General features: G+C 42.6%; 1 protein-coding gene across 1 annotated transcript in view; it reads left to right on the forward strand.

Annotated features, from left to right (window-relative positions):
* The first annotated feature begins 4,328 nt into the window (after positions 1-4,328).
* LOC144827949 (uncharacterized) overlaps positions 4,329-23,249 on the forward strand; it is a 253,438-nt gene continuing 234,517 nt past the window's right edge. Inside the window, 1 exon segment of the mRNA XM_078686112.1 lies at positions 4,329-4,449. The gene's annotated coding sequence lies outside the window, so the exon portion shown is untranslated.

A 23,249-nucleotide genomic window follows, 5' to 3' on the forward strand; every position in this document is an offset into this window, starting at 1 on the left:
GTCCTTGCTTACCGAGTGGGTCCCCTTGTTTCTCTAAATACCAAAACCCTTACATGGCCTTGTTAAGTGCCAAACCACAACGCAATCGGTGAGTGAATGCCTACCACAACCAAATAACCCATGAGAAGCCTCAAACCAGAACACAGCTTTGTGCTGGCACAAACTATGAAAAGTCTCATTTGAGGCAGAAACATCAACAGTTGCCTGTGAATGGGTCCAAACCACAACACAGACTTCAGTGGGGCAGAACACAGGCGGTGTTCTTCAGCACTGAGGAACACACAGCTTCACTTCAGTGGCATAACATAAGCACACGCAGGCCCCACGTTGCGTGGGGTGGGGGAGGGGAGATCCCTCAGCAAAAGTGCTAGGTGGAGGGCTAGGGAGGGGAGGGCCCTCTGTGCACTTTGCAGGAGGGCCTCCTCAATTTTACTTGTCCATGTGTCACGTAGTACAAAGCCATTTACAATCTATGCACAGTAGGCAGGCAAAGGACGGGAACATTGCAACAACCCTAGGACCCATGCAAAGCCACAGCTAGTAAAGTACCAGAAGTGTGGCTCAGGGGTTAGAGGCGGCAGACCCGGAAGCTGAGATCGGTCCTGGACCAGGGTTCAATTCCCCGCCTCGGCGGGTCTTGGGCTAAAAATTCCACGGACTCGATAATTCTCGCCCCGGTGCCTCCTCGACTCACGGGTTCACACTCTGCGATTCTGGGCAATAGCTTGCTTAATCTCCACAACGGCCCCTCGCGGTGGGATGCCTGACTTTCACCTTGTGGATACCCTGCTATCTCACAGGGGAATATCAGGAAGGGTTCCCTAAGCAAGCGCCGGGAAACCCACTGCGGGTAGCTGTGCGCTATATAAGCTCAACTACATTTACATTTACATAAATAGCTTTACGTGGAAATTTAGCTTTAAAGCCACCTTGGAGCAAACAGTGGGCGAGCTGAATATCCCGCGATCCTTCCTTCCACAACAAGTGCAATGTCCCAAAAGACACATTTTATCAGGCTTACCTCTGGGTGGTTCTCTCCGCATAGAAAGGTGTACTGTGGCTGTGCCTTCAGTACAAATCTCACAGAAGAGACCACTCATTTGAGTTTGCAGCGTGGCAGCACTAAAGAGCTTGAATAGCAGATCAGTTTTAGAGCGAGGGCAGAGGATGAAGTCACAGCATTCTTTTTTTTATATATTTCTTTTTATTGAAACAAACATCAGCAATAATTTACACTACAGAGGGTAAAGCATGGTAGTTGAGTATACACCACAGGGCAACAGAATAAACCAAACTCCAAAACATGTCAGAATTTCACGGGGAGGTGGATTCATGAGGGATATCGCTTACAGGTGGTGTCCAAATTCCTCCTCTGTAACTGTTCCAAGGCCCCCAAATCAATGACCATTTCCGAGGGCATCCCCTCGCTAGATATGTAGTTTTCTCCCTGAACATACACAAGTCTAAGTTGTTTTCCCACTCTTCCAGGGAGGGGGGCTGTACCGCCCCCCTCAACTGGGTGATATTCCGTTTGGCAAACATATACCCCAGCGTGACCCACTGCAGTCACAGCATTCTTAGCACAAACAGCTCTGTGCAATTTGTCCCTCCATACAGCACAGTGCATCTTTATGCAGTACTGTGCTGTCTTTTTTTTTTTTTAAACCTAGGCTCAAACTTAATTGGTATTTACAGGGACAAAAACGCTGAATGCCTTTATCACTGAACTCAACCTTCCTTCCTCCTATTGAAAGTGACAACACAGTACACGGAGGGAATTGGAGGTACAGATTACATGAATGACAGAGGCATTCTCCATCATAGGAGATGCCCCTGCCATTGACTCCAGATATTCACGTGACCCAGACGTCATGGCAACAGGAACACATTAATGAATTAAGGTAATTATGTTTTAAAAGGCACGCATGACCACTGGAATTATGCAATTCTGAGTTTTTCTTCCTGTGTAATTAGGATTTTTACCCCCACCACATATTACTCCATCTGCTGCATAAATTGCAGAGTTCAATGAAAACAAATTCTACCTCAAACTAATCAAAATGCATGATATAAAGATGTAATGTGTCTGATGTGTAGACTTCGATGTGTCACAAAAGCTGTGTGCTTCAGAACTAAGGAATGCACACCTTACCAAGTCAATGTGTCCTCGGTTAAAAAAAAATTAATAATAATAAGAGTAGCAAACGTGATTTTAAAAATAATAAAAATCGGCGCTCTGTGTTAATTTAAACAACAGTGATCCTAATGATTGGCGGGACGAGTGACCCATAAAAAAATTAAATAAAGTAGTTCCGATACAATGATAACAAAAGCCGCTGGTTAGGTTCAAATGTACTTTAGCACTGGTGGCGCCCGTTGCGGCAATCACTTTTGGTGCCTCCACGTCCCATGACCGCCTCCTCGGATTCTCTCACTACCACCTGCAAAAGTGCCCCTCATCTCTCCTAGCAAAAGATATTGCCAAACACAGTGCCCCCTGAGGTCACAGCACCCAGTGCCGCCGCACCAGTCGCACTGCCCTAAAGCCGGCCCTGCGCTGCGGGGAGGGTTAAACACTGGAGAGGCCCTATGTATGCATGCCCTTCACAAATAGGGAGAAAGAAAAATGGAGCGACTAATGTGGCAGCAAATGGGAAGCCATGGGCAGGCTGTTACCACGATGGAGATACAGCATGTCTCGGTTTGAGACCGCTCATGTGCGCCATCTAGAGCCGAGACCTGAAAAGGGGCTCTTTCCTACAGTTAATGGTATTTACAGTGCTGAATAAAGACATGTAACCGAGCCAGGAATACAACATGATTATTTATATGTACACAGGTTGGGGAGGGCCATACACTTATTACATGGGTTTAATTGCTTTTTTGTTTCTTGTGATAGCATCTCACAAAATGACAAACATAAAGCACTGAACTGTCACGCATAACCACGCTAAATAAAATTGTAATTGCATTTATATAGCGCTTACTACCTCATACGAGGCGTTGAAGCGATTCTCGACGAGTAGTATGCTACTCGGGAACCCAAAAAAGATTAGTGGTGAATTAGTATAGAATGTACTGAAATGTCACACATAATTAAATGGAAAACTTGGCAGCAATGTTTTGGTTCAGTTTGAAAGCACTTTGCTACTCATAACTCGTTTTTTGGTTTGAAATGCACTCCACGGGTATCCTGAGAACCTTTGTAGCAAAACAGTTGAACAGGTGGTGGTGGGCAACCAAATTGGAATGTGATTTAAAGACAACTAATAGAGGTGTGCTAATTTAGGATTGCTATTACATGGGCGTAGTTGTTTCTTTCAAGCAATGTACTTTTTTTTGTTCATTTAACACTTTCTTGAATATTTGTTTTGACTTGGCGTTTGTAGTTTAGGATGTGTTTAAATCTTATGAAAATCATGTAATCCAAAATCCTTATGTAACGCAACAGGTTCTTTTGTAAAGTGCTCTGACACTTTCGGGTAATGTTTGCACTTTATAAAATCGCATTAAATAAATGTGTGGAACGAAGAGGATCCAAGAAATGTAGGCAAAGTTGTATCTTTATTTATTTATTTATTTAATGCATTTTTATAAGGCGCATACTTTACCCGAAGGTGTCAGAGCACTGTACAATAGAACCAGTTACGTTACATGAGAGAACTGTTACAAAATAGAACGTTACAAAAATAAGCAGGAGACTAGAAGAGGTAGGATAAAACCATGGAAGACAAGAACACAATATCAAACACATCAAGCAAGGGTGGGGAATGTACAAGAAAATATTACAAGTTTACAATGATGAATGTGTTGACTTCATTAAGTAACCTACTAAATGGCATAAGTAACCTACTGTAGTGTATAGTCTTTTCTTTATATCTTTTATTACAGGTTTATTGTTAATGGAATCATTCATTAAGCTCTATGTTCCATATGTTGCATCCTCGCAGAGAGTGTATCTTCAAACATGTTGATGTTTGAAGATGCATCTCTCGTGGGGCTGCCTTCCAGTTAGGATCACAGCTGTTGGAAAAGCCATTCAGCTGTTGGTCTGACTCGAAGGCGGCAGCACTCCCGTGTAATGCCGATTTTTGGAATACATCTCTTAATTCTACCAAATGGCAGAGGCGAACGAAGCCTGCATTAACGTCTGCAAAACAATCTATCGGTGATTTAAAAGACCGAGGCCAGAGCTAATGGTAACGGAAAGGATGATCGTGGCTGAGTTTGCTTCCTCGGCCTCTCCTTCTTGCGTGACCTGTGCCATGTCAAGATGGCCGCCGCTGAAGAGCAATCAGTTTCAGTTGAGTCCGCCGCCATCTTAGAATGGGATAATCACTGTCATTTGGCAACAGCGCATCTCCATTCTACGTTCATCACTCTGTTTCTCTTCAGATGCACGGCCCGGAGGAGAGCTGAACACGAATTTCGTCGCCGCCGCCGGTTCTGGTTAGTATCTGCTCGTCTTTCAGTCAGCCCCCGCCCCTCCCCCATCTTGTGCAGGTATCTGCCACTCCCGAACACCTTCAGTGGTGCTCCGAGGCCTTTGCAGCCTTGGGGCTATTCTCACCCCTGTATAAACCGGCCGCACCAGGGTCCTCCGACTTCCTGACCCTCATACAGCCTCAGTGACCCGATCCCCCCCCCCCCCCCCCTTCCCCGCAGACTCGTCACTCCCGTACCACAGATTGCTTATGAGTGACATTTCTACATTTCAGTGTAATTATCAGTGACATTCAACGACTTTGAGTGACACTTTCTCGAGACCAAAATCAAGCAATGAAGACGAGGGAAACATATAAATATCAGAAATTCTAACCATTTGAGCAACACGAAACTCTAAAATGATTGTAAACTGCTGCAAAGTACCAGGGAACTAAGGACACTGCAGGATGCGAGCCAACCTTGCAAGACATCTCACATTAGTTTCCTTTTTCTTTTCACACACTTTTATTACTAATGTGACTGGTAGCGCCCCCTCTCAGTCCTGCATGAACTCAAACTCAACCATGGGCATCTGGTGTATGACATCATGACAAATTAACCAACTACATGTGTGCAGCAAATAAAGTAGTGTGATGAAAGACCAATTTATCAAAAACAAATCTGTATCCATATCCTAACAGTCATTGGTACTGCATCGGTTTCGCCTATGTGATTAATAATGAGCAGATTTTGTTGTACTCTGTAGCTTAGTGAGCAGTTGTGCAATATTTTAGAAAACTCAGTTTAAGCGTTATGACTTTTTTTCAACTTATAACAAAAAACAGCTTATTATTAATCGCATAGGTAAAAGCGATGCATTACCAATGCTTGTTCATCAGAGATACCACTTATTTAGTTTAACATAGATTTTTGCAACAACCTGCAACTTTTCTTATTTTTTTGTTTCTACTTTGCTCACACCTAGTTCCAAGTTCCAGACTAGATGCATCGTGTGGGTACCAGTATTAAGGCTACCCACTCGGCATGGACTATCTGCCCTGGTTGTATTGGCTGCTATGGATGTTGCTAGTGGCCATGCTCGTGTTGCTGGTGAAATGCTATTTTTTGGGTTATTTGTTCAAAAAGCAAAAACTTATTGACATCCAGTCATAAATCTTCAGGCCACCAAAGAGGGCACGTCCAGAAATGTGAGGGATTTCGCTCTACTGCTGCAGCAAGTCTGAGCAGACGCGAGGGGGGAGTCAGAGCTGGCAAAATTCGCTCATTTCATGTCACTGTAAAGGCCACGTGGTCTTTCTGATCCCCAGCAGAGGGTCTGCGGGGTCCCCTGGAGACAAATCACCAGGCTGATTTATCTGGAGCGATAATATTAGAGAGAACTTCCCTAGCTGGTTAAGAGTGCCTGTGCTTGCAAATGTACAGTTCATGTGCGTTTGTATTTCTATGACACACACGTAACTGGGTATCATTCTGGAACACATAACACTTACCGCAAGCATCACCGAGTCAGGCCTACCTTCCATACTTCCTCAGGAGGTAGAATTGAGGCTCCCAGAAAATAAAGATGTGTGGTATGACGCAGCAGATAAAATACAAGGCATTATTATCGTCAACTCCAATGTCAAACTCCAATCACCTTTATCGCTCTGTAAACCGAATGGGCTTGGCAACTGACTGTCACCTGAGAGTAACTAACACCGAGAGGCGCCGCAGCTGTCTGATCGCGCGCTGCCATTACCATTTGTGTCATATGAATATACAGGCTGCTACGTTACCTGATCCGCGGCTGAGAGTCCGGAGGACGGTGGTGCTTCAATAATTGCAGGCCATTCACACGCAAGGCTGGTTACAGGCAGGCTCAGGCCGTGGGCCTCAGCTATTCGGGTTTGCCGCCCGACCCACCTTCAGTGAGATTCGCCCAGGCAGTCCGGGGAGAGTGCTAAGCGGGGCCCAACCGTCTAGTGACAGACTGTCCTGGCAGCCACTGCAACCCGGGTCCCTAACTCCTCTCCATCTACACGGTCTCCCTCGGCTTCGTAAATAAGCGAATTCGGCGGGTGGTAATTAACAGCCTGATTGAATTTGCAGTGGCGCCGCAAACCAATAGCTGCAAGCCGCCTTCAATAGCAACAGGATGTGACATCCCCGCTGCGCCGGCATGGATACAACATGACTGGGCCCTCGACGACGTCAGAGCGCCGCGCCTGGGGAATCACAAGAATGATACAAGTGTTACACTGAGTACTCCTGCCAGCAGCCTTGCCCCAAGCCTGGAGCAGCGCGCGCCACTGGCTGCGCGCTGCCATACTTAACAGTTAGTCAGCTCCTTCAGGGAGTGTCATAGCTCAGACACTATACATATGCGTGACAATGAATTTCAGTGCGGTCATGCGGAGTACCACACTGAAATGCGTTAGTGTCACTCCTGGTGCGTGACACTTGGCAGGACTTCCTACCTACCCGTCTCAGTGCTGCTTTCAAAGCCCTTTAAAGCCTCGGTCTTCCTCTCATCCTTCTGCGACCTCCGTGCTACATTGACCCCCTTCCATCCTCAGTTCTTCTCAAGAACTGCTCTGTGTAAGGAATCTCCTGGACGCAGGCCTTGGATGAAGGAGTACTTTTATTGCAAAGTTAAAAACCCTGACACCCCTTCCTTGAAGGCTGCACGCATCATCCTTCCAAACATTCACTAATCCCCCAACTCCCCTCATTCCATATCACAGTACGTTGCTCTGGGAAGGACACCACTAGTAAGCGACTTAAAGGACATCTCAATTCCCCTCCCTCCTTGTAATACACACACAGGACTGTATAGCTATAGTAACGAAATATGTGAAATATAATACTCTACTGTAAAATCTAAATGCATTACACTGTAAACAGTACTATGGTCTACTACGCATAAATACTATAATGTATTATAGAAACATTACACCATACATTTGCCAAGTATTACTGACGTGATTGAAATTACATAAAACTCCACACTACAAGTAGTAGTTCATTAGAGTTGTTCTGCAGCTTTAATCACTAATATAATAGGGCACCTTTTTTGTTCTTAGAACAACTCTACCAATCGTGTTCACTCTGTTTGTTGCTTCTGAATTTTCCTCCCTGATGGTTGAATCGTCTAAGCTTTACTCACATGCATCCAACCCAGCCGGGTTGGTCAGCTGGCGATGCCTTTGTTCACACACATCACCATCATTTAACCAATCAAACTTGTTCCTTGAAGGAATTTGCACTTCTGTGTTATCCGTTTGGGCTTATACCCCCCCTCCTCTCCCTTACACAGAAAGACAGAAGAGAGATACCAGATCTTTCCATCATTCAATAGTACGAAGTTACAGTGGACTTTCTCAATAAATAGGTGCGAAAAATGACTTTACCCCTATTTTTCAACATACTGCTTCTTAACTCTAGCTCTGTCACCCACTGCAATGTGCACAAGGTTCCTTTTATGCTTAATGTCATAATGATTTTTTAACACATTTTCTGCTCGCTTCAACTTTTGATTAATATCTTCCGTTGACCAGTCAACGCTTTTGGATGTCTTCATCAAGACATCTGACAGCTGCAGCAAGACTACTGACTGGAACAAAATCCAGATGTTCAGCCAGACCCTCCCTCAAGGCTCTTCATTGGCTTCCCGTTCAAGAACGCATCTCCTTTAAAGCCTTGTGCATCTCCCATAAAATCCTACAAGGCAAGGGTCCACCAATACTGAGACCCCTCATCAAACCACACAAATCATCCCGACAGCTCAGATCAGACACCCCGTTTCTAGCAAGCGTTCCCAGAATAAGGAAAGCTCGTGCTGGCGGTCGCCGCTTTTCTTATAATGCTTCCAAGCTTTGGAACAGTTTACCCCTTAACATCCGCAGTGAAAACAATCTTCTCGCATTTCGCAGATTATTGAAAACCTGGCTGTTCCCCCAATAAACCAGCCCCAGGAGTACTGTCAAGCTTCACGATAGCGCTGGGACGCCCGAGGGTAGCTACGCGCTTTAGAAATCCTAAATCAAATCAAATCAAATCATCCACCCCACATTGTCCTCCCTCCAACTGAAGAACCGGGGTTTAACCCAGCGGCGTCAGGGGCACGCCTAAGATCTTCGAGTTCACCTGTCTTGGTATTCAAAGACACGGAATACTTCTGGATGGTGGCAGAGACCAAGTTTATTAGCTGCAGCTAGTAACAGTGATCCTAGAAATACATCACGGTGTAAATTCTCAGGAGACTGCTCATTTTACTAAGGCGAGACGTCTCCTTTTATACCCAATATTCACATTATAAATGTACACCCACTGCACAAAATTCTAGACAATAAGATACATTTTCAAACAAAGTATCACATAGCAAAAACTCAATTTACAGTATCCCAACCCAAAAGTTAATTATTAGGAATGTCCCAAATTCAATCTCCACAAGCCGGACAAACCTATAATTGAAAGCATAACCCATGTAATGAAGAAACATAAAAAAAGAAACAGTAACAGATGCTGAACAAGATAAGGCATGTGCAAGGAAACTAAAAAGTTAACGATGTCCTCAACATTGATTGGCAATCTCAGACAAATATCGATCAGGGAAATTGGCTTTGTGAGGTCAGTTTCAGGTAAAGAGGTCAGTTTCTTACAGTTCATTTCAGAGTGAAAAAAAGAAACCTAGTTAATGTATACATGAACTAAGAAGGCCAGGCCACTTTGTTCGCCAGGCTACCTTTACAGGCCTATGTGAGGGCAACACAAAATGGTGGCACAGAACAAAATGGAGTCAGACTCGAGAATTACAGAACCTCATATCAACTCAAAAGGGATACACCCCGTAGAGTTGCATGGAGTGATTCTGTAGGCCCAAATAGTGCGAAGCCACTCTTTCCTCCACTCCAGCTCATTGTTGTTGGCCAGTTGGATAATCCCTTTGATTGCACGGTTAAATCTCTCTACAGCACCATTACCAGCAGGATGGTACAGAGAAGTAGTTTTATGTGTGATACCATTCCTGTGCAATACATTTTTAAAGATCAATTCCCAAAGCGAGCACACACTTAGTTGAAATATATAAATATCTAATCAACATTTGACACATTTCTTTTTTTATTCTCTTCGTCTCTATTTTCTTCCTTTGTTGTCCAGCCATCCAACACATATTTCGTCATCTAGGGTATTCCCCATGACTTCCTCAGGCCAGGAAAATAATATAGATGTGGTTGTAGTGTGTGAAAGAACACCACACACTATACACATGTGTCTTGTGGAAACCAAAAACCTTGTAAGTACATAGTATATGGTGCACTTTCTGAAACAATCCCAATAGCATCCAAGCCAAGACCCACAAAGACTTGGCTCTGCATATTCATGTTACATATAATCCTGTATTTTCTTCTCCTATTACAATTGTCAACAAAATGATTACGGTGAGGTGAAGTGGGACGTGGTGCAGTATATCCATATTTCTAGTCATACCAATGTATGACCAATCACACACACTCAGTGGGCTAATAAATCATCCCTCAAAGTGTAACATGGTACTCAAAATGCCACTGGCACACAAAGGGTGCATGCATACCTGTCTTCATTGAATGCAGCTTGTTAGTACCTAGAAAGTAATACAATCATATTCAGTTCATATATTCTTTCATATATGATCCTGAACTATACACATCTGTAATAAGTTTCTTAATCAAACAGCCTACCTCCACTCCTGTTGTACTTCCGCCCCGGCAAGCTCTTAAAATATCACCGTCAATTGGAAATCTGTGTGATAATATTCAATTTGTAATCCTGATATTAAAGGTAGTCACTCATTAGTATATAGTTAATGTTAAAGCATGATTGCTTGTTCCGCAATCTCAACTTATAGTTTTTATTTTCTGAATTATACATTTCTTTCATATCTGCATAACTTCGCTTGATAAATTAACATGCAAAATGTCTTTGAGTACCCGAAATATTAATGCATTCTATATCCTGCCAATGTTCTGGCAATCTAGAATTAAAATATATGTCTGTGTTATATAAGACCTGAGACGGGGAAGTTACAATGAAGACCGTCTAAGTTTAGTCTCTTGTTGCACCAAATCTCTTACCTGCAGCGAGGACCCCACTAAGCATCCAAATGGCTTCCCTATCTCCCGCCGTGTTTGTGTCCAACCGGATAGGACGCTCTGAACTGATATAAATACCGTCATCGCGCTGAAGCCGCACTAGAGCGCATTTCCATATGGCCCAATCTGGACACCATATTAGAAGGGCGACTGCACTCGTTATGAAGAACATTCGGGCGGAGTTGAGATTCGGATATGTGCTAAAATTAAATCTTCTATGCAATTCTTGTCTGTTAAGATGGTGTTGTGCTTATGTTCACTAACGCTCTGTCTTCGATACCGCATGTGAGTATATTTAGATATGGCCCGATCCGGGTGTCATATTTGACGGGTGACAATGCTTATTATGGAGACCGTCTGGACGGATTTGAGACTCCCATATATGCTACAATCAATTCTTGTATATCATCCTTGTCTGATAAGATGGTAATGTGCTCATGTTCACGACTGATGTGTCTTAGGTACCGCACATAAATATATTTACATGTGGCCCGACCTGGGCAGTTACTGGATTTGGCACTCAGCAATGCAGTGATCAACGATGTTGCGCTTGTGCCGCACTTGGGTGAACTTTGTTGGGCCATGAAATAGGCACCCTATTGTAAAGATAATTGAGCCAGCAATGTAAACAGTACCAGCGCCATATTATGGTGCCTGTTAATATTTGTAATGTCTACGACAAGCACCCAGTGCCATATTGAGTGAGTGACTATGTCTTCAGTAACGATCGATCTAGCTGCCATATTGAAGATTTATCTATATGGTTAAATACTTACTTCCTTTGCATTGCATCAGGTGTAATTTATACGACCTATCAATATATGTTCGTGCCATTTATAAATGTGTGTTGACCCAGGATGGTCATACATCTCAAAGTATCTGAAATTTATACTTGTACTCTGAAAATGTACGAAACTGCATCACGTCCCACTCCGAGGATAATCACAATCTTATATTAATATTATTGGGAATGAGACCCCAATATTATAGCATGGGGCAGAGGAGTTTGCCTAATGGCTAGGGCGGTCGACCTCGAATCTGGGGAACTGGGTTAGAGTCTCGGCAACAACGCTGAACATCCTGTGATTCTGGGCAAATCACTTAATCGCCTCGTGCCTAACAAAAATAAAGGTGTCCTCATGTAAAGCAACTGATGCTATGTAAAGCGCTCTGATACCCGATTCCTTTGCGTCAAATTCGCGCTATATAAAACTCCGTAAAATAAAAAATAGCATAAAGTCTTATGATTGACATTTCATTGTTTGGCCACATATTCATGATTGGTTCATGTACATTATTCCTCCTATTCTTTATAAATGAATATGATGATATAATCCAACAACATGTTGTTATATATACATATGCACTATATGTATATTCTGTTGACATTGTTCTCCAATCCTGTACACATTTATTCCCCAAGAAAGTATTGTAATTCTTGATCAATATTTAGACCAAGTTCCACAGTGAATTAATAGTTTCAAGAGCAGAGGGGGTAAGGAGGTGTAGAATCTTTTAAAAAATATAGCATTATATCCACTGGGGCCTGGGGCTTTGCCAGTTTTTATTTTCTTAGCAGTTTCCTCAATTTCCTGTTTGTTTATTGGTCCGTTAATGGAATCATTTTCTTGTTCAGTTAATGTGGTGAGGGTTAGCTTGTTTAAGTGGTTTTTAGGTCTCACGCCTAGCGTTGCAGTGCGCAGTACGAAGTTCTGAAAGCTGACCACACGCTCGTGGGTGTGGTTTTGCTTTCGCCGGCTGCCATTGGCTTTAGCGTGTTTTAAAAAAAAAATAAGGCATGCAATTGGGCAAAGGCGGGCGCATGTTCCGCCTTTGCTCCGCCCAGTCCCATCGGTGTCTATTACGCGCAGCAGTGCACGTTCGCCTCGATGCCGCGCTCCATCGCCCCCGCTCCTCTGTGGTGCTCGCGCACCACTGGTTTCGATTCCCGGCCCCACTCCTCTGTGGTGCGCGCACACCACTAGTTTATAAAATGTCCTTATATCTGTTTCCTAATGTTGGCTTACTTGATAGCTGTCTAGGAGTCCTTTGATGGCGGGCCAAGGTTAAATAAAGCTCTTGTGTTGCAGATGTCCTTTTGAAGTGATTAACTTAGGTGACTTATGATGATAGAATGTATATCGTTATATATAAAATATAATAACTAGGCCTCGATGAAATTTAAAATAAGCCAGCATCATTTTGGTAATTTTGTGTAACACTAGATGCGGAAATGTCCTGAAATTACATCATTTCGCCAGTTTGGATAAATATCCGTTATTTACGATTACAAAATTTACCCTGAACAAGAGAACACAAGTGGTTGTTTTCTGCTGCGCTTTTGCTGAGTGTGTCCTCCTGCCAAAAATTGCAGTGAAGATGCATTTTGCACTCAAATATAGCGCAAAAGAAAGATTTTCATTTCACATTTTTTTTGCCAAACTTGTATGTGATTACATGAAAGCAAATTATGAACATTTCGCAGACCCTTAACTGTAACATGAATGAATCGTTTATAATGCTACCAGAGCGAAGTCCCGAAGCGCTGCCTTACTACCCGACTCAGGTGGGCGGTGTTTTCACGACGTGCTGGCGCTCGTGCACGCACTTCGGAGACTTTTATTGCCTTTTGTGAATAGCGCTCTTTCAGCACAGTTTCTGCTTTTCTATACGGTCAGACCCTTTGTGTGAATTGAAAAGTAATCAATTGCCTTTCAGTGCATTATTATAAAACATAGTCTTTTTTTCCTTTTTCTAATCTGACCCAAAACAAAATTTCAGAGCGAAGACTCCACGGGCACAAATTCCCACACCCACGCAGTTTGGCCAGTCCAGGCTAGCGCTCAGAAGCCACTTCAGCGGCTTGTTCTCTTGGGAAGATGTCTTCAAAGGTCACAGGTCCAGTTTACCTTACTTAGGGGTCTTCAAACTTGGGCCTCAAGTGATGGGGGGAGGAGGAGGGGCAGGGGGCAGTGCGAGGGTCTAGCCAAAATAAGCATTATGCTGATAGCGCTTTGTTTTCAGTTGATTAAAATGAGCAGAAGTGAAATGCTCTGTAATGGGCAATCACTAACATCTTTTATCATTTATTACTTGGGGAAAGGTGTCAAAAGGGAAGGCACTCCAAATATTCTTCAAACCCCCCACCCCCATTTCTATTGATCACACTGTGGATACGTTTACACGTTAGTAAGGCCTGCCTGACCAGAATAATATGTTTGGCAATCATGCATTTGGCTGCATTTTTAAAACTGTAACAGGACTTACCTTCAATATTTAAATAATTCTAAGCATATTTAAACATTGCCAGTTTAATAGAATGATTGTGACATTTTTTGAAGGGGAGCCCGATATATATATATATATATATATATATATATATATATTTTTTTTTTTTTTTTTGCAGTGGGGCTGGCGCAGCATTAAAAAAATTAAAGACCACTGCCTTGCTCTGAAGTAATCTGGACTCCGCTCTAAAGCTAATTTCGGAGCCTTCAGTAGAGATGCATTTTATTTTAATCTTGTTTCTCCGTGCTTAGCCAACAGTAACAGGATATCTAATAAAAAAAAGTTTACAAGTTTTGGTACAGTCCATCATGTGTTTGTTATTGGTGCATGCCCATGCAGAGACCAGAGAAATTCGTTGTGTTTTTGACGTTTATAAAGCAAGCCCTGAACCCGGAAGTGCTTTACTAAAGGCGGGTTATTCCCAAGCGCCCCAAGGCCTTCGTAATTATTATTTTTCATAATTTTGATATGATTCGCTGGTTAACATCTGTACTGAGCACAGCACCCTGCCCAAACCCCACCAAAGGACTTTCGCACATGGAACAGATTTGCTGCGAGTTTCACGAAAATTTCCCTTTTTACAAAATATTTCACAGGCCTGTTGTTTCGGCCTGTTTCATGAATAATTTTGCGTTTCGTGGTTGTAGTTTGCATGGTTTACCAATCACCATGTCATTTACGAAATTTAGTTTTTACGACTTTTCACTTTGCACCTTTTTAGGTCGAGCCTGGGCAGCTCATGCTCTGCTCTGCGAGGCATGCTGTATTGAAGTTGGGACTTGAAGTTCCGCCCACTCCCTGTACACATTTTTCATTGGCTTGTGTCACTGTGTACTCCAAACTGTGGCTGTTCATTGGTCAAAAGGCTTAGTAGTTCCGCCTTGTCTCATTTTGTAACCTCCCATGGTGACACCCCCTTTTACATGTGTTGTTGCTCGGTAGGCTTTAATGACATCCCCAGAGCACTATTTTCTCTAATAGCGTTGTCCTGCCTGCTATTGTAGGCAGGACACCTCTCTCCTAACACTTCATTTTATTTCTATAGCACACATTTGCAATGCAATAGGTATCGCATTTGTGAGAGTTTCAGCTATTGGCATTGTAAAGACTGATTTGCCTATAGCTGGGACTGAACTGAGGTGGCGAAGTGAGCTAATGAAGGATGATGGATTCAACCCAGATCTTTGACTGGGGGTGAGTGTCTGAAAAGTTTCAGCGCTCCGTCCACTATCTCCTTGTGTTTGCATTGTAAATGGCAATGTTTTTTATTTATCTGTTAACAACACATAAATAGAAGGTATTGCCATTTACAATGCCAATAGCTCAAACTCTCCTAAATGCGAGACCTATTGCATTGTAAATGCTTGTTACATTTAGTGTGGTTTAGATTGGAATTTTTGTTGTTTAAATTTCGATAGAAATCTTTGAATATGTCTGGTATCTTGTTTGTATTAGTGTGCCCCGAACCGCCCTCATGTTTGAGCACATTGATAGTGTGATTTTGAAATTGGAATTTCAAGTAAAACGCTAATGACTTCCTGGAGTTGTTGGCTTCACATAAACGTAGACATTTTTGTTTGTTAACCCAGATACCTGCCCTTGTTGTAATTGTATTTTGTTAATTATCTTATTTAGGAGTAGGGAGTCTTTACTGGAGATGTGAAGCTTTTCACGTTCTGAGATTTCATTTTCTAGGGTCAGAAGTTTCCTGTTACTTTTTTTATTTATATTGGACCTTATCTTTAATATCACTCCTTAATTTTGTTTTCGAGCTTCCCATCTTATGAGATCTGAGGTATCATTTTCTTTGTTCTCAAGAAGAAATTTCTTAATTGCGTCTTCTATAAGTTGTTTGTTTTGTGGGGGTGAAATCATTTATTCATTAAGTCTCTAGAGGGGTAGCTTTAAGGGGGGTGTTGGGTCAGTGATGTAGGGAGTTAAACATGAATGGTCTGATATAACCCTTGGTTCTATCATAGTTTGATCGACCCGGCTGGTGGAGTTACCTAATATGAGTATACAGTCTATGTATGAGCATGTGTTATGTGGAAAAGAGTAGCATGTATTCCTCTCTGTAGGGTTCTGCAGTCTCCATGTATCAATCATATTGTATTTACTACATAGTTTTGTAAGTGCTTTATGCGATTTATTCGGGCGTAAGGGACATGAAGAAGAGTTTCTATCCATAACAGGGTCAAGAGGTAGATTAAAGTCACTAGTAAGAATGAGTGTGGCAGCATCGGGTTCTGATTTAATTTGTGCGGTTAGATTCTCCCAAAATTTGGGGTCATCAATAGGGGGTGAAGAGTGAATTGGTGTTTAAATGTAAATAGTCTGTCTTACGCAGGGCTTTTAGTGGGATGCATAAACTGGGGGTCTCTCACAGGGGTGTGGTCAATGTAATTAAGGGTGTGGCTTACAAACACGTAGGCTAAAAATCTGTGCTTAGCATAGTGTACCGCCCAACTTGTATTTTGCTGTTTCTTTCAATGCATCCAGATATATGATACAACAAGTTACATCATACCTACAAGTCAGGACTATTGGCTTTGTCAGTGGCTGTTAGTTGCATAAAATAAATAAGCAGCAACTATGGCTTGTATATAATAGTGAAAAAGCTTCCACTTAAACCCATGGTGACACCACAACAGTGTTGCTTTTCCTGAGTTTCAAAAAGAGAAGGGAAATCCAGAAAGAAAATGACTCTCTTTAAAGGATTCCCCTTCCCCTAAAACGCTCACCTGTCATTACGTCATGCCATACCGTCTCTACTAGTGAGAAGTGAGCAGTGTGAGCAGCGCACATCGATGTGCCTCTCGTCACTACTGTCTGGAAAAAAACGGACCGCCTGTGCCAGGGCACAAAACAGAACCCGATAGAGACCAGTTTCGAGGCCCCCCCCTCTTAAAAACTGCCAGTGCTCAGCACCGGTGAGACCCAGCCCACTTAAAGCCCTGGTCTTAGTGCTGATAAGTGATGTAAATGTATAGTGATCATGAGAACAAAAGATAAGGAAGCAATACAAAAAAATTTAGAGGATCTAGGTCGTTGTCATTTATGATGCATTTGGGTAACCCTTATTTTAAGAATACCTTGTTCAAAAACAACACTATGTTACCCACATCAACTTTGAGAACAATTTCTATCTCTGGCTACTTGGTGAAATAGTCAACAACCACTATAGAGTATTTCTGTTCACCGTTTTCCAACACAGGACCAGTGACATTGATTCTGATTCTTTCCCAAAGGCATGCTTGGGCTGCTTATGGGATTAAAAGGTGGCCTTAGAGTGGTGTGAGTCTTAGCAGAAATATCAATTGGATGCAATTCCTCGCTTTCAGTTTCTAAATCTAGAGCAGGCCACCAGTCCAAACGTTTCACTCTGCCCTTAGTTTTACCTATGCCCAAATGTTCTTCATTGCAATTTTCCAAAATTTTAGGTCTTAGGTACTACACTCCTGTTTCTCATAACACTACCTCAAAAGACAATTCATGCCTCAACTTCCAAAATGTGCAAATGTCGCATGTACATGTTTTTTTTGGGGCCACCCTTCAGTAATTCTTTCGCCAACCTCAACACTTTTTTCTCCTCCATGTTTTGAGCGTTCAACCAATCTTCCTCAGTAATAGCTGTATTTCATCCATGATGTTATCAACGCAAAATACATCCAACTCACTCACCTTTCTTAAGGGTAATGGCATATGGCTTAAAAAAATTGCTACTACATTGTAGTGAGGTCCGGACAGTCATGTCGTTCAGCCCCTCCATAGAGGGCTCTGAGGTATCCCCCAGGCTGCAGCGCTAATCTGACTATACAGAAGACCGGTTCCATCTGGGGTGGAAGACCCAGTTATTTATAGTGCTCAGCTGCGCCACCCAGTAATACTTCTGACCATGTGATAACGCAATTCCCCCATCTTACCAGTCTGTGTAAGCCTCTGAATCACTGTTCGAGCAGAGCACCTGTCCCTGAGCATTGCTGGGACCCCCCCTTAAATACCTTAAAGTAGGATTTGTGAATCTCATATAGTGTATTTTAGAGGGCATATAGAAAAAGTGGTAGGGACATCATTTTAAATAGTGCAGCCCTCCTAGAACCGAGAGCAGTAGAGACCTCCAATGCTGCACATCTCGCCACAGCCCCGCTAGTAACAGGGCTAAGTTGCTTAGGAAAAAGAGGTCTGCATCTGGTGTGATGTATTACCTGAAATAAAGGAAACCTGTGGTCTCCACTGTTGCAGTGCAACCAGGCAGCAGTTATGGAATCTATCCTATGAGAGGATATTTTAAGAACTTGTGCCAGTTAGTGCTATACCCAGAATATTTGCCAACATTTTTAATCTGCACCAGTCTGTCTAGAGTGAGTTTCGGATCTGTTAGAGCAGCACATCGTCCGCATATAAGGAGATTCTACCCTTTCATTGCCCCTCCCATTGTAGATCTCTGACAAAGGGATCCTGACGGATCCATGCTGCCAAAGGTTCTAAAGCCAAGACAAAAATCAGTGGTGATAAGGGACAACCCTGCCTGGTTCCTCTTTGAAATTGGAGCTCCCGGGACATATCCCAGTTGACTTTGACTAGCGCCATCAAAGCAGAGTACAGAAGCTGTATCCATTGCACGAAGTGTGGTCCAAATCCCAACTTGTCCAATACCTCAAAGATATAGTCCTATTCCACTGTAGCAAATGCCATCCTGGCGTTCAGTGACAGCACCAGAGCCTGTTCCCGTAGGTTGGCCGACTGTCCTAACACACCCTGGTGGCGCATAGATTAGGGGACATGCTTCGGTGGGGCATAAATCTCCATTGATTCAGATGGATTAAAGTTTGGATCACTTTGATCAGGCGCATGGCTAACGCCTTGGCCAATATTTTAACCTAAGCGTTCAAGAGCAAGTAGGCTTATAAGAGACGCAGTCTTCGGAGGGTTTCTTCTCTTTATGTATGGACACTATTGGGGTCAGGCTCTGGTCGCGTGGCAAAGAACTGTGGTGTTTTCTTTATTTATAGATCTTCAGTAGGTGGGGGCTAGCTTGGAGGCCAGCATTTTGTAGGCTTCGACTGGAATTCCATTAGGACCTATAGCTTTGCCAGAGGAAGCTCTCGCACTGTCCTCTCCATTTCCTCTTCTTTAATGTCTGCATTTTGGAGGTCTTGATTTGTCTCATAGAGGTACGGCATGCAGATATTGCAGAGAAATGACTGGACATTGTCATCTGTGGGGAGCACTTTGAGCCATAGATAGTTTGGCATCAATCTTGATGCCCAGACTTTTTACGGCCAAAGCTGGTTCTGGAAAAGGCCCAAGTTCCTTCGGGCAGAAAAAATTGTTCCAAGGTTTGGGGGCTGTGGTGACCGCCAATACCTCTGTTTTATCTGGATTTATCTTTAGGGAGTTAGCCGCCATCCAGTTGACAGTGAATTTTAAGATGTTTTGCATCTTTAGGTGGGCTGATGGTGAACTGTCAATCTGGAGGATAAATTGGGTATTGTCGGCGTAGTTATAGATCAGACACTCCAGCTGGTTTAGTGCGGAGATCGGAGGCTGTAGATAGGCGTTGAAAAGAAGGGGCAAGAGTGCTGAGCCCTGCGGTACACCACAGAAGAGCGTAGCTGGATCAGACACCAGATCACTTAATTGGACTCTCTGGGAACGGTCATGAAGAAAGGAGGTGAGACCGGCAAGCGCTGAGCCCTGTATTCCCAGATCCGTAATCCGTGACAAAAGTTGGGAGTGATTAACCGTGTCAAATGCCGCGGATAGGTCTAGCAATAACAGGGGACATGGCATTTTTTATCAGCTCTAAGTCTCAGATCATCCAGCACGGAGAGCATGACTAATCCCGTGCTGTGATGGGCTCTGAAGCCAGCCTGGTTCGGTTCTAGGAGGTGGTTATCTTCAAGATGGTGGGAAAGGGACTGTAGAACGTGCTGTTCGAGTATTTTGGCCAAAAAAGGCAGCTGAGAGATTGGCCTAAAATTTTTCAGATTCGTGCATCAAACATGTTGACCATGATCTAGGGTAACACCCATATCCCTATCTCACTTATCTTTTTTATCACTATCCACTGGGGCACCAGAATAAATCTTTTTTTTGTCCACCATGAGATAGTTTTAATCACTATTTTTTGCACTCTGCCCCTAACTCCGCCCACATAGGAAGTAGTACTTAAGGTGCTGTAGAACACCCCTGCTCCTCTACCAAGGGAGAGTTGTAGCCCACACTGGGTACCTTACGGCCCCACTGAGCGGAGGGGACCCTATGATGAAGCATGTCACGCTAGGGTGAGTGAGGGTTCTCGTCCGAACACCATAAGTGTCCCTCATTTTTTGCTTCTTCTTTCTACCCCTTACATAGACAAGAATAAAACAGATAGTCTACGGTCTTCAGCGCTAATTTGTCTGCATATCACGAACCCTTCTCTGCCTGGAAAACTGAAGATGTCCCATTTACGCAGATTTCTGTGCCATTTTAAATAAACTTTCACAATAAAAAAGCAGACTTGATCTGTGATGCAAAATGCTTAAGTTTTCATATGAATTCTGTTGCACCCTAATTTAAACCTAATATCTGAATAAATCAAGCCACTGATATGAACTATTTGTTGTGGTATCAAAACACTCTTGCACCCCAATCTAGACTGCTCTCTTCTGATGGACACATGCATGAATAGCAGGATATATGTTGCGCAATCTTGTCTAGAATTTGTTAGTGAATACTGTAAACTATTTGAGCTAACAGATTGCTTTCTACCACATCGGTCTTGGTGCATTTGTGATGACTGGTGTAGGCTTGCAGTCCATCTGTATAAATGTCTGTCAAGCTCCTATCCGCTAAAATCGCTGGTGAAGGTTGTTTGAGCCAATTGTATGAGCGTTAAGTATTTTCCCAGAGAAACTTAAAAGCAGCAAATCGCACAATCCCATAAGACTGCTGTCTTCTGACAAGTATAAAACATTTATATGTTGGAAGATGTCTACAACTACCTGTACTTGAATTTGCCAAGTACAGCTTAAATGAGTTTAGAGTCTGCCTTTAACTACATCTGCCATGATGCATTTGGGTAAAGTGGTGAAGGTGTGCAATCTCTCAGTCTAGATTTGTACACTGGGAGAGGTGGAGACTGAAGTTATGTGGGTGGTGGTGACAGCTGTGGGTGGATGTGGGGATTGTATTGTGAAAGCTAGGGTAGGGCAGAGGTGAGTAGGGGAGCAACGTCAAACCTGTTTGAAGTGATCGCAGGGTTCAGGTGCGTCGCAGACAGTTTGGTATTGTGGGGGAAACAGAAGTGAGCTTTATTTGCTATAACAAGAATTATAAGATACGTACTTTTACCTCCAGGTTGGGTCTTCGCCTCTTGAGATAATCTGCTTGAAGTACGTGTCCCCCCCAAGCAATTTTAAGGGATTTCCTTACCCTTTTTGTTGTATTGAAGGTAAAAGTTAGGGTGTCCTAAAGAGCTGCATGGCTGAAGCTGTACCTAAAGTGAGAGATCAATATCTTTAGATGATTGCACGGGTGGTCCATTTTTCGGTAGACTAAATACAGGTCTTATCAGTTCTCTCTAATTATTTTTCCCTGTTTTCAGCAACAGTGTGGTATTGTGCACACATTTATTGATTGTCTGTAGATTCAAGAGTAAGTTGTGATTATGTTCAGCAAGCTACCACTTTGGAGATTTGTTAGATGGCAAATGAAGAGAGTATTATTTAACACTGAAAGTTATTGAAGGCCAACAAAGATTCATATGAAAAACAAAGAGCAAGACAGAAGCAAGTATGTCCTGTGCGTCTTCAACCAGGGCTCCAGTTGAACACTTTTGGGCACATGCATCAACATATTTAGGAAGTGCAAACGGTGCGAATCGGTAAATTCGGCCGTTTGCGCTTCCTAAATACGTTTTTGGGATGCACCAAACAATTTTTCAAAATTCGTTTTTTTTTGCATTTCCTAAAAATGCGAATGCATTTAAGGAATCGCATTTGTGCGATTCCTTAAATGCAATGCATCAATTTTGGAAAAAATGCGAATATTGAAATAGGAAGTGCAAATTAACACGAGGTTGACCCTCGTGTTAATTTGCGAAAATCTTTAAAAAAGCACAAAAATGCATTTTGGAAAGTGTCATGTTACAGACACACATGTCCTTAGGACATGTGTGTGTGAAACATGCACTTTAAAATACATTCCAGGGGTGCACCCTTGCAATGCATCAAAAAATTGCGAATTCCAAAAAAAAGAAATGCAAAACGGCATTGATTCCTATGGGCCTCTAGACCCATAGGAATCAATGTAATGCCATTCCTTAATTGCGATTCGCAATTAAGGAATCGCAATTTCTGAAAATTAAGAAATCCTAAAGACTTTTAGGATTTCTTGATGCATAGGATTTAGCAATTCCTAAATTGCGATTCCTTAATTTTCGCAATTTAGGAAGTGCAAAATCCTACAATGATGCATGTGCCCGTTTGAACCATTGATTTGAGCACATTGACCTCCCACTGAAAGCTGAGGTTTAATGCTGCTGTGTCAAGTTCAGTTGTGTAGATATGCTGAAAGTTCTCATGAATAATGAGCAGTTCCACTAGAATTCTGCGAATGGGAGTACCAAATGATGCAGCAAGGTTGATTAAATGATGCATCAAGAAAAGGCGAATTATGCAGCACAATGCAGCACATTTTGTGATAGTATTACTGTTATTTTATTATTTTTACATTTGTTAACACCAGGCATAGGTTGCACCTCATTAGTACCAGTTTAACATCTAAGTATTTGAAAAATGTTAACTTCTGATCGGCAACAAGTGTTGCTGGGTTTTGGTAACTTTTGAGCTGTTTTAGCTAGAGCAATATTTCTTTTGTTACAATTTGCGTATTATGTAGAACATTATGGATTATGAGGCAAATGCTATAAATCCATAACTATGCAAAAAATGGAGCAGCTGCACAGTCGCATTATTCCAGCAGCCCTGATAATAAGCCTGAACCTAAATCTAAGTCTATAGGCCACAGTTCATATCTCTGTATTAACTTGCCACATTAATTTAATATTTATCACACTGTTAAATATAACAACAATGATTGGTGAGAAAAAGGTATATTAGGTGTTTCACATAATGCCTTCAAATGGAAGATTTTAACATTCCGTGGAGCACAACTCCCAATACAAGGCTTATTCCAGTTGGGGACATATTAGTCAAAAATACAGTTAGTACAAGATACCTTTAGAATTTTTTCTCCGGCAATGGTGACTAATGTGTGATAATGATATCTTAGGCCGGTTTTACTACATAACATTCTAATAACAAGTCTTCTGCCCACACAAGTTATGGCAGGTCCTGCTTGAAGGGAACTGAGGATGCAATATAGCGGCTGAATAGAAATCTGCTTTTGATTCAAACG

Source organism: Lissotriton helveticus, chromosome 4_1, assembly GCF_964261635.1.
Source record: "Lissotriton helveticus chromosome 4_1, aLisHel1.1, whole genome shotgun sequence".
Lineage (NCBI taxonomy): Eukaryota > Metazoa > Chordata > Amphibia > Caudata > Salamandridae > Lissotriton > Lissotriton helveticus.